This window comes from Macaca thibetana, chromosome 5 (assembly GCF_024542745.1).
Source record: "Macaca thibetana thibetana isolate TM-01 chromosome 5, ASM2454274v1, whole genome shotgun sequence".
Taxonomy (NCBI): domain Eukaryota; kingdom Metazoa; phylum Chordata; class Mammalia; order Primates; family Cercopithecidae; genus Macaca; species Macaca thibetana.
The window spans coordinates 90,276,211-90,292,435 of NC_065582.1; the positions used below are offsets into that span (position 1 = coordinate 90,276,211).

The 16,225-nt window shown below is 41.3% G+C and overlaps 1 pseudogene; it reads left to right on the forward strand.

The window, feature by feature from the left end:
* The first annotated feature begins 6,701 nt into the window (after positions 1–6,701).
* Positions 6,702–10,606, forward strand: LOC126954786 (mitochondrial import receptor subunit TOM7 homolog; annotated as a pseudogene).
* The last annotated feature ends 5,619 nt before the right edge of the window (positions 10,607–16,225 follow it).

Sequence of the window (16,225 nt, forward strand, 5' to 3'; positions counted from 1 at the left end):
GACTCAACATTAATAAGCAGCTGACCAAAGTTAAATATAGACAAAATTATAGGTTCTCAGCTTGTGTGCCATGCTCTGTCAGTACATGTCAGGGTGGAGAATGCCATTAATCTAGACATTACTAAAGCATCATTTGTGATATCCTAAAACAAGGCTGAATAAGGATTTACTACTTTAAAAATAATCTCCATAAATACAATAAAGAGAAGCTCAGGAAAATATTTGAAATGCTTACAACAATATACTATTTCAGGAATTTATAAGTGAAAATAACCAGTATCACACCTTATAAGCTGTTTTTAACTTTTTACTAGACCAGTTTGCCTACGGAATTCTTTTAAAGATTGGTTTAGTAAATCAGATTGTATTTCTGTGGGTATTTGAAAATGATGCTGCATTTTGACACTGAAATACATTTTGTTCATTAGAGCTTTTATTCAATTGCCTCCTAAGTTTCTCAAATTTAGTATTTTTCTGTATTTTAAAAATAATAATGACATATTTCTAAAATCACTGTTTTTTTTTATTTTAATTTTTTTAGAGACTGAAACAGTCTTGCTCTGTCATCCAGGTTGAAATGTAGAGACATGATCATAGATCACTGCAGCCTCAAACTCCTGGGCTCAAGTGATCCTCCTGCCTCAGTCTGTTGGGTAGCTAGGATGATAGGTGCATGCCACCACACACAGCTAATTTTTAAATTTTTTGTAGAGATGGGTCTCACAATGTTGCCTCAGCTGGTCTTGAACTCCTGGTGTCAAGTGATCCTCCCACCTTGGCCTCCCAAAGTGCTGGGATTGCAGGCATGAGCCACCACACCCAGCCAATAACTATTTCTAATTGATTTTTGTTTTCTGTTTCCTTTTAAGTTTTTATTTGTGAAACACTGTTCCCCAGAACAGATTTTCACATTCTCTGTTCCTGTTTTACCCGGAAATATGCTGTAGTGCAATAGCGTTGCTAGCAGTTGTTGGCACCTCTCTGAAAAGAAGGTTGGCTCTTAGGGTGTCCCTGGTTTCCTTTCCATGTTCAGTTGCTGCTCACCCACTTTTGACTTTTCCAGCTGCCAGGCAGGCGAGAAATGGGTTCAGAAACAACCACCCTCTGTTCTATAAGACTGCTAAATTTCACTATTAATTCGTAGGGTTTTTTTGTTTGTTTGTTTTTTGTTTTTTGTTTTTTTGAGATGGAGTCTTGCTTTGTCGCTCAGACTGGAGTGCAGTGGCCGAATCTCGGCTCACTGCAAGCTCTGCCTCCTGGGTTCACATCATTCTCCTGCCTCAGCCTCCCGAGTAGCTGGGACTACAGGGGCCCGCCACCTCACCCAGCTAGTTTTTTTGTATTTTTTAGTGGAGATGGGGTTTCACCATGTTAGCCAGGATGGTCTCGATCTCCTGACCTCATGATCCGCCTGTCTCGGCCTCCCGAAGTGCTGGGATTACAGGCTTGAGCCACCGCGCCTGGCCTAATTCGTAAGTTTTGATCTGAATTTCTTTTGTTCCTCCAAGGACTAGCTGTACTTCCCCAAGTAGTTCTTTTATCAAACTCCTTCTTATTCTTTTAGAAACATTTGTATATATCATATTGAAATATGGATTCATGAAATTATTTAGTTATGTTTTTTCCTAAATCAGATTCTGTTTAGATTCTCTTTTATTTAGTAGTTTTCTTAAAAGCCAAATTGCATACAAGGACTTGGGTGCAGATATTCTGTTTGAGAGGTTATCTCAAAGATTAAGGAGGGGAAGGGTCCGGGTGCAGTGGCTCATGCTTGTAATCCCAGCACTTTGAGAGGCCGAGGCCAGTAGATCACTTGGGGTCAGGAGTTCCAGACCAGCCTGGCCAATATTGTAAAACCCGGTCTCTACTAAAAATACAAAAACTAGCCGGGCATGATGGTGGGTGCCTGTAATCCCTGATACTTGGGAGGCTGAGGCAGGAGAATCACTCTAACCTGGAAGGCAGAGGTTGCAGTGAGCCAAGATTGCACCACTGCACTCCAGCCTGGGTGACAAAGCGAGACTTTGTCTCAAAAAAAAAAAAAAAAAAAAGGGAAAAGGAAGAATGAGAAGGTGAAGGAGGAAAAGCAAATATAGTACCAAGATCTAGCCATGGACAGTGGGAATTCAATTTCACCCCGAGCTCTGAGAAGCATATGGTGTTCCTCCCAGCACTGTCCCCTGAAGGACAGGAGGCCAGAGCTTGTGTCCATCAGTTCTCATCCTTCCTTACTTGAGGATTGCTCCGAGAGATGTTAAGTCTCTGACATTTCTGGTCTTCCTTCTGCATAGGCAGACAATTGTGGCAGGCATTGGGACAGGCCCTGAGGCTGAAAATGTAAAGAAATCACAGGCAGGTACCTGAGGGGAGGCCTAAGACTGCACAGAACTGTCCATTACCCTTGCCGTGCGATTAAAAGTGAGATGAGGGAATGTGGCATGGAGAATAGACCCCTTACCTTAAGCTTTCATATTGTAAACATATATGATTCATAAGAGCCCTCAGAACAAGCACAGCTCATGATTGGCCTCCTTGTGAACAACTAGTTACACTGAAAATTGGAATTTGGGAGCAATTTCTAATCTCTTTGGAATTAAAAAAATCATCTTTAATAAGAAGCCACACCAATACCAGATTACTTATACCAGCAAGGCCATGGAAATAAATCTCTTTTTTTCTCCTCCCCCAAAGTTAGCATAAAAAGCAAAATTCAGGCAGAAACCAAATACAGCTTTCCAAAGAGACCCTGGGAAAGAACCCGAGGGTAAACTACCCCAAACAACAGGGGCTCCAGGACCCAAGGAGCCCACGGGGGCTCAGCTTAGTGTCCTCGGGACCCTGTTGATTCATACGTCTGGGGCATTATTTTTACTTGAGAAGGAATATTTTATTACATCACTCAGTGAGAATAATGTTTATTAGAAAAGATGTTAGATTTACTTATATTATTAAAGGAAATCAACCAGACCAGTGCTGGTGATTTAGAGTGTCACTATGTGTAAAGAGAGATGGTCAGTGCTTCAATTTATTCTTAGACAGTGTTTCTCAAGCCCTTTTGACCATGATTGACCCACAAGGAGACATACATCTTACACAATGACTCAGTAGACACATACATACATATATAACTGATACAAAAGTTCCACAAGATAATAATCCTTCCTACATGCTGTGCTTTGTACTCTGACATTTTCTATTCTATTTATTCTATCTTATTTGTTCTATTCTTTTTTTAAAATGCTAGTCTAGACTCACTAGATTGTTTCTGTGACCTACTAGTAGGTCACAAACTGCAGTTGGAAAAACACTTCCTTAGGGCACCATAGCTTTGCACTCACAGTTCCACAACTAATCTGTTTCCTTCCATGTCATAAATCAACATACCTATAATGTATTGCCTACTATCACCATGGAATTGTTTTCCTATCCGGCCTTGTTTTCCTTCAACTAAGAGTGTTATAGTATAGGATCTGTTGTTTTGGAAACTTTGGAAACATTTCTAAATTCTTTGATACTTCATTCTAAAAAGGGCAAGTGATAAAACCTATAAAAGAGCATCCTGGAGTAGGATGGTTCACGGTGCAAGAAACAGACATCCCATCACCAGCTATCCTAAATAATACAGAAATACAGTATCCCACAGTGAGAGAGTTCATAGACAGGCTTGGTTGCTTCAGTGGCTCAGTGATGTCACCTAGGACCCTGGTTCCTTCCATCTCTCGGCTCTGCTAACCTCTCTGTTGGTTCATTCGTAAGCTGGTAACAAGATAATTGCAGATGCTCTGGGTATCACACCCAGGCACAACCACATCTAAAGGGGGAAAAAAAGAGTGACTCTCTTCTACCAGTGGTTCTTTTATAGAGAAGCTCCCAGCAGATGCCTTGTTATATCCCATTGGCTATAATCAAGACACATTCCTGTTCCTAAATCAATAGCTGGCAAGGAAGATATTACCCCTAAACAAGCCAGTTTATGGAGAAGAAAGAGATACCTGCACAATTAAGTCACAAATCCTTGAAGTTATTGACTCTCCCATTTTTTTTCATATTCTACATCTAATTTGTCATCAAATTCTAATGATTTTCCTTCTAAATATATCCAGAATCAGACCACTACCCACTGTGTCCATTGCTACCACCCTGGTCCTAGTCACCATAATCTTCCTCTTGGATATTATTGCTATAGTCTCTGAATTGGCTTCCTTCCATTCTCCACACTGCTCCTCAGAGTAGTCTCTTCTCAATACAGAGTAACCTTGCTACTCAAACGACATTATCAGGAGCGTGTCCCTCCCCACCTCTCCACAGTGCTTGTCTCCACATTGCCCATATTCAGACATACTGTCACTAAATGGGACAGCAATGAACATCAGGACTCCAACTAACATCTTATTATCTTAGCAACCTGCTGGAAAGAGATCCTATCCCAAAAGTCTAGCCACATTTCAAACCACATGTTGCAAAACACGGCCCCCAGAAATTATTGACCTGAGTGTCAGTTTCCTTTTCTGGAAGTTGTGGGTAATAATAATACATATTTCACAGATCACTGTAAGGAAAATGTGCTTCATGTATCTAAAGGCAACTTGCATAGGATTTGGCCAAAAGTACCACTTAATATTTATTCATTGTTAATTTTTCAGATATGGGTGACTTGATTGTAGTTACTGCTTTAGAGAGCTATTAGAAATCAGCATTATTTATCAATGCTTAAGACTAGCACTTTTTGTATATTATCTTGCCCTTTCATTGTTTTTTGAGAATAATTTCTTCAGTTATATTGCCAAATTTTCCCTGTGAAATAAGGTAGATAAGAGATGGTTTTAAAATTTGAAAAACCTAGATTCAAAGCCTGGTTCTGCCACTAAAACATGTGGGATCTTATGCAACTGAATTACCTTCTATGAGACTCAACTTACTTATTTGTAAAATGAGGATAGTGATACTTACCTTACTGGGGTTACTGGAAGGATTAAATGAGATGATATTTATTATTTGCCTGGCACCATGTCAGGTTTAATAGACAGAGGCTATAGTTATTACCAGCCTAGCATGGTGTCCCCCACACAGTGACTACTCAGTAATGTATACTTGGGATTAGATTAGACACACATTCCAGACCGTCAGGTTTGGTGGTTCACACCTGAACTCTTGGCAGTTCTGCTTCCATAGGTATTTCTACAAACTCATTCTTCTTAAGAATTTCCTTGGACACAGAGTTCTGCACAGTCAGGACTACAAGGCATTTCTTTGGTTTACTAACTACGCCCAAAAAAGATTTATTTTATCATAATTTTTCTTAAGCTAAATTTTATTTCACATCAATAACTATTATTGTGTGTCATTTCCATCATATACTAATCTTTTTTTCTCAATTAAGACTATTCCGGCCGGGCGCAGTGGCTCAAGCCTGTAATCCCAGCACTTTGGGAGGCTGAGACGGGCGGATCACGAGGTCAGGAGATGGAGACCATCCTGGCTAACACGGTGAAACCCCGTCTCTACTAAAAAATACAAAAAACTAGCCGGGCGAAGTGGCGGGTGCCTGTAGTCCCAGCTACTCGGGAGGCTGAGGCAGGAGAATGGCGTGAACCTGAGAGGAGGAGCTTGCAGTGAGCTGAGATCCGGCCACTGCACTCCAACCTGGGTGACAGAGCAAGACTCCGTCTCAAAAAAAAAAAAAAAAGACTATTCCAAAGGAGCTATGGGGTAAAGAGGAGTCAGGAGAAAGTGCGCCCGTGCCCTAAACTTTTGGTTTAGGAGAAATCATGAAAGAATGAATTTGAAAGGGAGAAAAAAGTGATAAGATGACATTTAAGGGCAAGTGTCACTTGAATGTGGATCGAGAGTGGAAGGGGAAAACCAGGTAAAGAAGCAGCACTGATATTTTGGCACCAGTTGGTGATATTACCCTATTCATTCACTAGGTTTTTCTTTTTGTCCATGATATGGTTTGACTCTGTGTCACCACCCAAACCTCATGTTTGTCATTCCTATTGTTGGGGGAGGCACCTGGTGGGAGGTGATTGGATCGTAGGGGTAGATTTCTCTCTTGTTGTTCTCATGATAGTGGATAGTGAGTGAGTTCTTATGAGATCTGATGATTTAAAAGTGTGTGGCACTTCCCCCTTTACTCTCTTCCTCCTGCTTCACGTAAGACATTCTTGCTTCCCCTCACCTTCCACCATGTAAGTTTCCTGAGGCCTCCCAGCCGTGCTTCCTATATAGCCTACAGAATGGTGAGTCAATTAAACCTCTTTTCTCCATAAATTACCCTGTCTCCAGTAGTTCTTCATGGCAGCGTGAGAACAGACTAATACAGTCCATTTCTGGTTTATTCCAAAAAATGTTTGTTGAGCTCATTTAATATACTGGGCTGCCTGGTTGATGTAGGGCAATGCGGAGGCTGCAAGGCATAGCCTAGGCCTTGAAGAAACGTCAGAGCTGTGTGAGAGAGGGTTGCAGAGTGGATGTGGGTGGAAGGGATTCTAGTGTAAGACAGCTTCAAGAGGGAGTACTGGGACCTGCGGCAAAAAGGAGAGTATAAGAAAGCAACAGAAAGGAGAGTAAAAGAGAGAAGGCTGGAGAGTAAGGTGGGACAATATCATGAGTTCAGGAGTTAGAATTTTCATGTCACAAATCCTATCACAAGGGGCATCAGAAAGCAAATATTACCTCACCATACCACCCTGGCCATCTCCATGGTGACGCTGGGCAAAGAGGCCAAGCAGAGGCTGCAGTAGCTTTTCGAGGGCAGCCAATTTTCCATCTGCTGGGGCTTTATTCGTCTCATGACTTACCTGGAACTAAAGAAGGGTATAGAGCCTGGGATGTCTGAGCCAATCGTTTTGAGCCTGCTTTGGAGATAAAGGACTATTTGATCATCTGGATTTGGAAGCCATCAGTGGGCAGGAACAACATGGAGGTGTGCACTCTGATGGGGATAAGAAATGGGGCATCATTCAAATGTTCCCTAGTTGGCCAGGCATGGTGGCTCACACCTATAATCCCAGGACTTTGGGAGGTCGAGGCAGGTGGATCACTTCGGCCCAGGATTAGAGATCAGCCTGGGCAGCAAGGCAAAACCCAAACTCTACAAAATATACAAAAATTAGCTGAGCCTATAGTTCTAGTTACTCCAGAGGCTGAGATGGAAAGATTGCTTGACACTGGGAGGTTGAGGCTGCAGTGAGCTATGATGGCACCACTGCACACAGGCACCTAGCCTGAGTGACAGAGCAAGACCCTATCTCAAATAAATAAATAAATATGTTTCCTGGTTGGATGGCACAGGGCTCTTCATAGAGGCTTCTGTGGCAGAGTGGAAACTCTACTGACTTATGTATCAAAATGAATGTTTTTAACAATGAGAAAAAAACATAACTACCTAGACTTTCCACCTTTGGCTGATAAGGAATTGTCCCTATTTGGCTAAAGAAGGAATAAGGTTTGGAGAGGTTAAGCGACCTTCTTAAGGTCACACAGTTTCCACAGGCCCTTTTTGGCATGAAGGAGATCCCAGAGCCACCCCTTTAATACATCTGTGTTCTAAAAGGGGAGTCAATGTGAATTACGAAAGATTTTCATAACCTAGTTGATCAATGAACTTCATAAATAATAACAACTACAAATATTTTAGTATTTCTTTTAATCTATTTTCACTCAGCTCAGGAAGTAATAATTTAAACAGAGGATCTGCTTAGATTTTATTTATTCACGAAGCAAACACTACATAGAAAGCACAAGGCTAGGGCTCTTCAGTGAAGAATAAACAGTGCAAGCTTTCCATTCTGCCTGTCATTTTCATCCTAAAATGAGTTCTGTGCTCCATCAAGGTGATAAAGCCAATCCATTTTGACACTGAGTTATCCATTATCCAATGCAAGCAAGTTTTAATATAAGAAAAACAATACATATCAGATGGTTCAGTGGCAAAAAGATAAATGTAGGAATCTGACTGTAAAGGATCCAAGCTCCTTCACTTCCTAGGCACTTGGCTTTCAGCCAATTATTTAACCTCTCTACTTCCTTTTTTTTTTTTTTTTTTGAGATGGAGTCTCGCCCTGTCGCCCAGGCTGGAGTGCAGTGGCTGGATCTCAGCTCACTGCAAGCTCCGCCTCCCGGATTCACGCCATTCTCCTGCCTCAGCCTCCCGAGTAGCTGGGACTACAGGCGCCCACCACCTCGCCCGGCTATTTTTTTGTATTTTTTTTAGTAGAGACGGGGTTTCACCGTGTTAGCCAGGATGGTCTCGATCTCCTGACCTCGTGATCCACCCGTCTCGGCCTCCCAAAGTGCTGGGATTACAGGCTTGAGCCACCGCGCCCGGCCTCTACTTCCTTTTTTTATAAACAGGTCATGATAATGGAAGGCTTCATAGCACTTTTTTTTTTAGATGGAGTCTTGCCTTGTCACCCAGGCTGGAGTGCAGTGGTGCGATCTTGGCCCACCGCAACCTCTGCCTCCTGGATTCAAGTGATTCCTCTGCCTCAGCCTCCTGAGTAGCTGGGACAACAAGTGTGTGCCACCACACCCAGCTAATTTTTGTAGCTTTAGTAGAGACTAGATTTCCTCATGTTGGCCAGGCTGGTCTCGAACTCCTGACTTCAAGTGATCCACCCTCCTTGGCCTCCCAAAGTGTTGGGATTATAGGCATGAGCCACCATACCCAACTGCATTTTGACAATATTGTATAAAACAACATACATAAAGCACTCAGCAATGTTCAGTCACCTAGCAAGCACTTAATGTGTGTTCCCTTCTCCTCTCACTGTGAAACATAAGCTTCAAGTAATCTCTCATTATTGTGATAGCACTTCTCTATAATCTTCCCCTTTGTAATCAATTACTAAAATGACCATATTAACTCTCTGAAGTTTTAAGTTATACTTTTTATCTCTTTTCACAGAATAATGGTGAACTTAATCTAAGCTACTTACCTTTTATTTTACTGGTGGCTGCATGGCACGTAGGGTGTAACTTAAAACAATATAGAGTCTAATATTAAATGCTTATTTCATGTAGCATTCTTTTAAATGAATCAAATCCCCCAATTTGTTAGATTATTTTAAAACCAGCTAAGCAAACACATAGTCTTGGCACTCTATAGATTCTTGCTTAGATCAGCTATCCTTGAGCATATTAGAATTCAGATTTTTTAAGTTTCTAACTGGTTTCCTTCAAAGGAATATTAAGTTCCTTCACATAAGGCACATACTACATAAATAAGTTATGCCCATTTGCAGAATGCTGCTCATACAAGAACCACAAGAAACCTACCAGAAAAGATAACAAAATTTCTCTAAGCCTTGGAACAAGCAATATTTGTGGCATAGAAAAGGTGGGCAAAGAAGGAAACAGAACTTAGTGAATCCATTCAAATCTCAGCCAAAGGAATTAGAAAACTGTAACCTTGATGGTACAAGCAAGATTTGCCTTTATTTCTCAAATAACAGTAAAGGAAACCATGAACAGAGGGCTCAAGAATTTTGATTCTTGAACATGGACTTAATTACTTAATTACTATACTGCATCACTTCCTTTAAAGAAAGAAAAGTACAATTTTTGCTTTATTCCCCTAAAGTTTCAGTATTTTATGCTCAAAAGTCTTGTCACATCAATTTTCTTTTAAGAACCATCTTGTGAACTTCTATGAGCCTGAAAAGTTGTCTCAAAGTCCTTTAATTATGAAAAATCCATGTTTGAGGATGCAACTCTGTGACTCTCTTCAACAAGGTTCTTTGAGTTAGCTATCTTGTTTTATTTAACTAAACATCTATAATTTAATACTCTGCTTCAGCTTCTCCTAAATGTCCCATAAACTGTGATAATCATTAGGGCAGAAGCAGGAAGAAAACTCAATGTCTTAAGATTATTTTCTTTGTAACATGTGATGAATCAGACTTGCAAAGTTCAAAGCATAAAAACTCCTAATGAATGCTCATTCTGTGGAAGATGTGCATATCACTCTCTTTCAAAAACAAAACTTTTTTAGGTGTTCTGTTTGTGGCAGATTTTTCAAGTTTAGACTTGTATTCTCATTCTTTATCACCATTTGAATACAACCCAATTATTAGGTCATAAATACAGTGAGAATCTTAATCTATCAATGACATGAAACAAGTCATTTAATTCTTTGGGTCTGGGATGGTTCATTTCAGGTGTCAATTTGACTGGATTCAGGGACATGCAGATAACTGCTGGTGAAGCATTGTTTCTAGGTATGTCTGTGAGGGTGTTCCAGAAGAGACTGGCATTTGAATAACTGGACTAGGAAGATTCCCCCCTCACCCAGTGAAGGCCCATACCATCCAGTTGGCTCAGGGCCTGACAGAACAAAAAGGCAGAAGAAAGGCAAATTTGCTCACTCTCTTCTGGAACTGGGACACCCATCTTCTCCTGCCCTTGGACATCAGAACTTCCAGGCCTCTGGACTCCAGGAGTTGTATCAGATACTCCCCAGTTTTCAAGCCATCAGCTTAGGACTGAGAGTTACACCGTTGGCTCCTCTGGTCCTCGGGCCCTTGGACTTGGACTGAGCCATGCTACCATCTTCCCTTGTTCATCTTGCAGACAGGATATTGTGGGACTTCTCAGCCTCCATAATCAAGTGAGCCAATCCCCGTAGTAAATCCCTTCTGAAATATCTATATCTCTGTCTATCTGTTTATCTATATTCTATTAGTTCTATTTCTTTAGAGAACTATGACTAATACAGAGTCTGAGTGCTTTCACTTTTAAAATGAAGTTTGGTATAATGCCACCTTCAAACCTATTCTCTACCCTTTCCCTCTACTCAATGTTTTTGGGTCCTATGAACTGCATCAACAGGTTTTCTTGCCCTCTGACTTCCAGTTGGGTTCAGCCAATGGGAGGCATCAGCAACAGAAGACCAGAAGAAGGTACACTTACTTGACCAGATACCTTCTTGTTAGCAGTAAATGCACAGCAACATTTCTCTACCAAAGGTCAGTGCCTCTCATACAACCACAGCTCTTCGAGTTCCAGTGACCACTTCCTTCCCTTCCTCTCAAACAGCAGCAGTGGCTTCCTGCCTATCTTAACCCTATCTTCACCCTGACTGATACAGAAGATATGAGTTTAAGTAAACTCTAAAGTTTACCTTTTTGATATGTCCTAGAAAGGTATTCTCTGCTGGGAGAGCACATTATTATAATGCTTAGCCAATAAATGATACTCTGAGAGAAGCCAGCATGTGTAAATGAGAGGAAACCGGACTGGGAGGCAGGAGATCAGCAGTGCTACTAAGTAGTTAGATAACTTTCTCCCAATATGGTTTGGCTGTGTCCCCACCCAAATCTCATCTTGAATTGTAGTTCCCATAATCCCCAAGTGTCATGGGAAGGACCTGGTAGGTAATTGAATCATGGGTGTATTAGTCCATTTTCACACTGCTGATAAAGACATACCTGAGACTGGGCAATTTACAAAAAAAGAGGTTAGCTGGACTTACAGTTCCACGTGGCTGGAGAAGCCTCACAATCATGGTGGAAGGCAAAGAAGAGCAAGTCGCATCTTACATGGATGGGCAGCAGGCAAAGACAGAATGAGGAAGATGCAAAAGCAGACCATCAGCTTTAGTGTGACTTATTCACCACCACAAGAACAGTGTGGGTGAAACTTCTGCCATGATTAAATTATCTCCAACTGGGTCGCTCCCACAACACATGGAAATTATGGGAATACAATTCAAGATGAGATTTGGGTGGGGACACGGAGCCAAACCATATCATTCTACCCCTTACCCCTCTCAAATCTCACGTCCTTACATTTCAAAACCAATCATGCTCTTCCAATAGTCCCCAAAAGTCTTAACTTATTTCAGCATTAACTCAAAAGGCCACAGTCCAACATCTTATCTTAGACAAGGCAAGTCTATTCTGCCTATGAGTCTGTAAAATCAAAAGCAAAGTAGTTATTTCCTAGATACAATGGAAATACAGACATTGGGTAAATACAACAATTCCAAATAGGAGAAATTGGCCAAAACAGAGGGGTTACAGTGCCCATGCAAGTCCAAAATTCAATAGAACAATCAAATTTTGAAGCTCCAAAATGATCTCCTTTGACCTCCAGATCTCACATCCAGGTCACATTGATGCAAGAGGTGAGTTCCCATGGTCTTGGGCAGCTCCATCCTTGTGGCTTTACAGGGTAGAGCCTCCCCACCCAAGCTGCTTTCATGGGCTGGAATTGAGTGTCTGCAGCTTTCTCAGGGACATGGTGCAGCTGTAGGTGGATCTACCATTCTGGGGTCTGGAGGATGGTGGTCCTCTTCTCACAGATCCACTAGGTGGTGCCCCTGTAGGAACTCTGTGTGGGGGGGTCCACCCCACATTTCCCTTCTACACTGTCCTAGCAGAGGTTCTCCATGAGAGCCCCATTCCTGCAGTAAACTTATGCCTGGACATCCAGGCATTTCCATACATCCTCTGAAATCTAGGTGAAGGTTCCCAAACCTCAATTCTTGACTTTTGTGCACCCATAGGCTCAACACCACATGGAAGCTGACAATGCTTGTGGCTTGCACCCTCTGAAGCCATGGCCCAAGCTCTACATTGGCCCCTTTCAGCCATGACTAGAGTGGTTAGGACACAGAGAACCAAGTCTCTAGACTACATACAGCCCAGGGATCCTGGGCCCTTCCCAGAAAACCATTTTTTCCTCCTAGACCTCTGGGTCTGTGATGGGAGAGACTGCCACAAAAGTCTCTGACATGCCCTGGAGACATTTTCCCTATTGTCTCAGTGATTAACATTTGGCTCCTCGTTACTTATGCAAATATCTGCAGGCAGCTTGAATTTTTCCTCAGAAAATGGGATTTTCTTTTCTATCATATTGTCAGGCTGCAAATTTTCCAAACTTTTATACTCTGCTTCCCTTTTAAAACTGAATGCCTTTAATGGTACCCAAGTCACCTCTTGAATGCTTTGCTGCTTAGAAATGTCTTCTACCAGATACCCTAAATCATCTCTCTCAAGTTCAAAGTTTCACAAATCTCTAGGGCAGGGGCAAAATGCTGCCAGTCTTTTTGCTAAAATGTAAGTAACAAGAGTCGCCTTTGCTCCAGTTCCCAACAAGTTGCTCATCTCCATTTTAGACCACCTCAGCCTGGATTTCATTGTCCATATCATCAGTATTTTTTGTCAAAGCCATTAAATAAGTCTCTGGGAAGTTCCAAACTTTCCCACATTTTCCTGTCTTCTTCTGAGCCCTCCAAACTGTTCTGACCTCTGCCTATTACCCAATTCCAAAATTGCTTCCACATTTTTGGGTATCTTTTCAGCAATGCCCCACTCTACTGGTACCAATTTACTGTATTAGTCCATTTTCATGCTGTTAATAAATACATACCTGAGACTGGGCAATTTACAAAAGAAAGGATTAATTGGACTTACAGTTCTACAGGGCTAGGAAAGCCTCACAATCATGGCAAAGGGCAGGGAGGAGCGGGTTTCATTTTACGCAGATGGCAGCAGGCAAAGACAGAGTGAGGAAGATGCAAAAGAGGAAACCCCTGAAGAAACCATCATATCTCATGAGACTTATTCACTACCTGAGAATAGTATGGGGGAAACTTCCCCATGATTAAGTTATCTCCCACCGGGTCCCTACCACAACACATGGTAATTATGGAAGTATAATTCAAGGTGAGATTTGGGTGGGGACACAGAGCCAAACTATATCAATGGAAGTGGTCTCTCCCATGCTATTCTTGTGATAGTAAGTTCTCATGACATATGATGGTTTTATAAGAGGATTCCCCCTTCACTGTGCACTCATTCTTCTCTATCTTGCTGCCATGTGAGAAAGGGTGTGTTTGCTTCCCCTTCTTCCATAATTGTGAGTTTCCTGAGGCCTCCCAAACCATGCTGAACTATGAGTTAATTAAACCTCTTTCCTTTGTAAATTACCCAGTCTCAGGCAGTTCTTCATAGCAGTGTGAGAATGGACTAATACACTTCCTTTCCTTCTTTTAAAACTGTGGTAAAATACACGTAACATAAAATTTACCATTTTAACAATTTTCAAGTATATAGTTCAGTGGTATTAAGTATTTCATACCATCACCACCACCTATATAACTTTTTTCATTTTACAAAACTAAAACTCTGTACCCATTAAACAATAACTCCTTATTCTCCCTCCCCTCAGCTTGTGGGAACCACTGTTCTTTCTGTGTTTATAAATTTTCCTACTGTAGGTACCTCATATAAGTGGAATGACATATTTTTGCTTTTATGCAACTGGCTTATTTCACTTAGCATAATGTCCTCTAGGTTCATCCTTGAGGGCGTGTCAGAATTTCCTTCTTTTTAAGGCAAAATAATATTCCATTGTATGTGTATATCACATTTTGCTTACCCAATCATCTGTTAATGGATACTGGGCTGGTTCCACTTTTTGTCTATTTTGAATAATGCTGCTATAAATATGGGGGTACAAATAGATTTTCAAGACCCTAGTTTTAATTCTTTTAGATATATACCCAGAAGCGGAATTTCTAGATCATATGGTAATTCTATTTTTAATTTTTTGAGGAACCACCTATTGTATTCCACAGCAGCTGCACCATTTTACTTTCCCACCAGCGGGATTCCAATGTCTCTACATCCTCACCAAAGCTTGTTATTTTCTGTTTTTTAAATGGTAGACATCTTATAGGTAAACAACTTTCAACAAAGTTGTTTCATTTAACACCTATTCCTCCATTCACGGAACGAGGCTCTGGGAATACAAGAAACAGACCCTGCTTTAGTGGAACAGATAAAAACAACAAAAGAGAAATAAAATACTTACAAATCATGATAAATGCTATGAAGGAAATAAGGAGATGAGGCTGATGATAATGGGAACTACTTTGAAAACCTTTTATGAAGCCACATTTATATAGTTATGAAAGAGCTAGCTAAATGGAAGGAAAAGATTGTAGAAATGGGCAGTCCTGCAGGGGCAAAGAACATGCAAGGCCTTGGGGCTAGAAAGAGCTGGGGTGTTCCAACTGCAGAGAGAACTACAGTGGGTCTGGAAAGAGTGTAGCAGGAGGGTATAAGGATGGAGAGAAAGGCAGGGGCCTTGGTGTTCAAAGCCTTATGAGCCATTTTTCAGATCTGCGTTTTATTCAATGTTCTGTAGGAAGTCAGTGAAGAGTTTTATTTGGGAGAATGGCGTGTTCTGAACTCTGGACTAACCAGATCTTTTAAGCCTCAGTTTAATAAGTATCTTCTCAAGAGCTCCTTTGCAGCTTCAAGTCTGCAGATCAGAAGCTCAACAAGGCTTCAGGGGTTCCTAGAAGCCTTGTTGCACAGTGGTTAAGAACTCATGCTCTGAGGTCAGGCATACTTTGATTCAAATTCCAGCTCTACTGCCTACTAGCTCTGTGACTTTGAGCAAGTCACCCAAGCCCTCAGATTTTCAGTTTCTTCCTCAGGAAAAGGAGAGAATAATGGTGCTTTCCTTACCAAACTGGTTAAGCATAAAATGAGAAAATGTGTACGAGTTCCTTAACATGGTACCTAGTGCACACTAAAGTCTAAAAAACCTCAGCCACTATGATTACCAGAGCAGCAAGGGATGCTGAAGGCATTGACATTGCAGCATAGAAACATAGTTTAAAGGAAAATGTATGGATTTTGGAGTTAAAAAAACTCATATTCATTCATTCATTCAGCAAGCTTTTACTAAGGGCCTATTATGTCCCTACTTCTGAAAACATGAGAACACTGTCCTGGCTTTCAAGAAGCAACAACACAAACACATCTAATTATAACACAGTGTGCTAAGTGCATTGGTAGATGTATGGATAGGGTATCATAAATGCAAAGAGAATAGGCACCCAACCAAGACTGAGGATGGGGAGTTAGGGAAGGTCCATAAAGCAAGTGACAACTGAGTCAAGTTTTATAGGATAAGTTGTGTGTGGATTGAAGGGCATCTACACAGAGAGGACCACGTGAGCTTCAGCATGGAGGCAAGCAGCAGCAGAGTGTAAGGGGAACAAGAGGCAGGTAGAGGAGGAGGCTAGTATGTTAAGTGTTGTGAGCCAGCTAAGTGGCTGAGGAAGGCTAGACAGGTCCCAGATCAGAGAGGCCTTTTATAATAGACTAAGGAACTTGGAGTTTACCCTGTAAGCAATGGCTAACTATTAGAACATTTCTAGTAGCAGAACATCGTGTTCAAATTTGAGTTTTACATAGTTCATTCT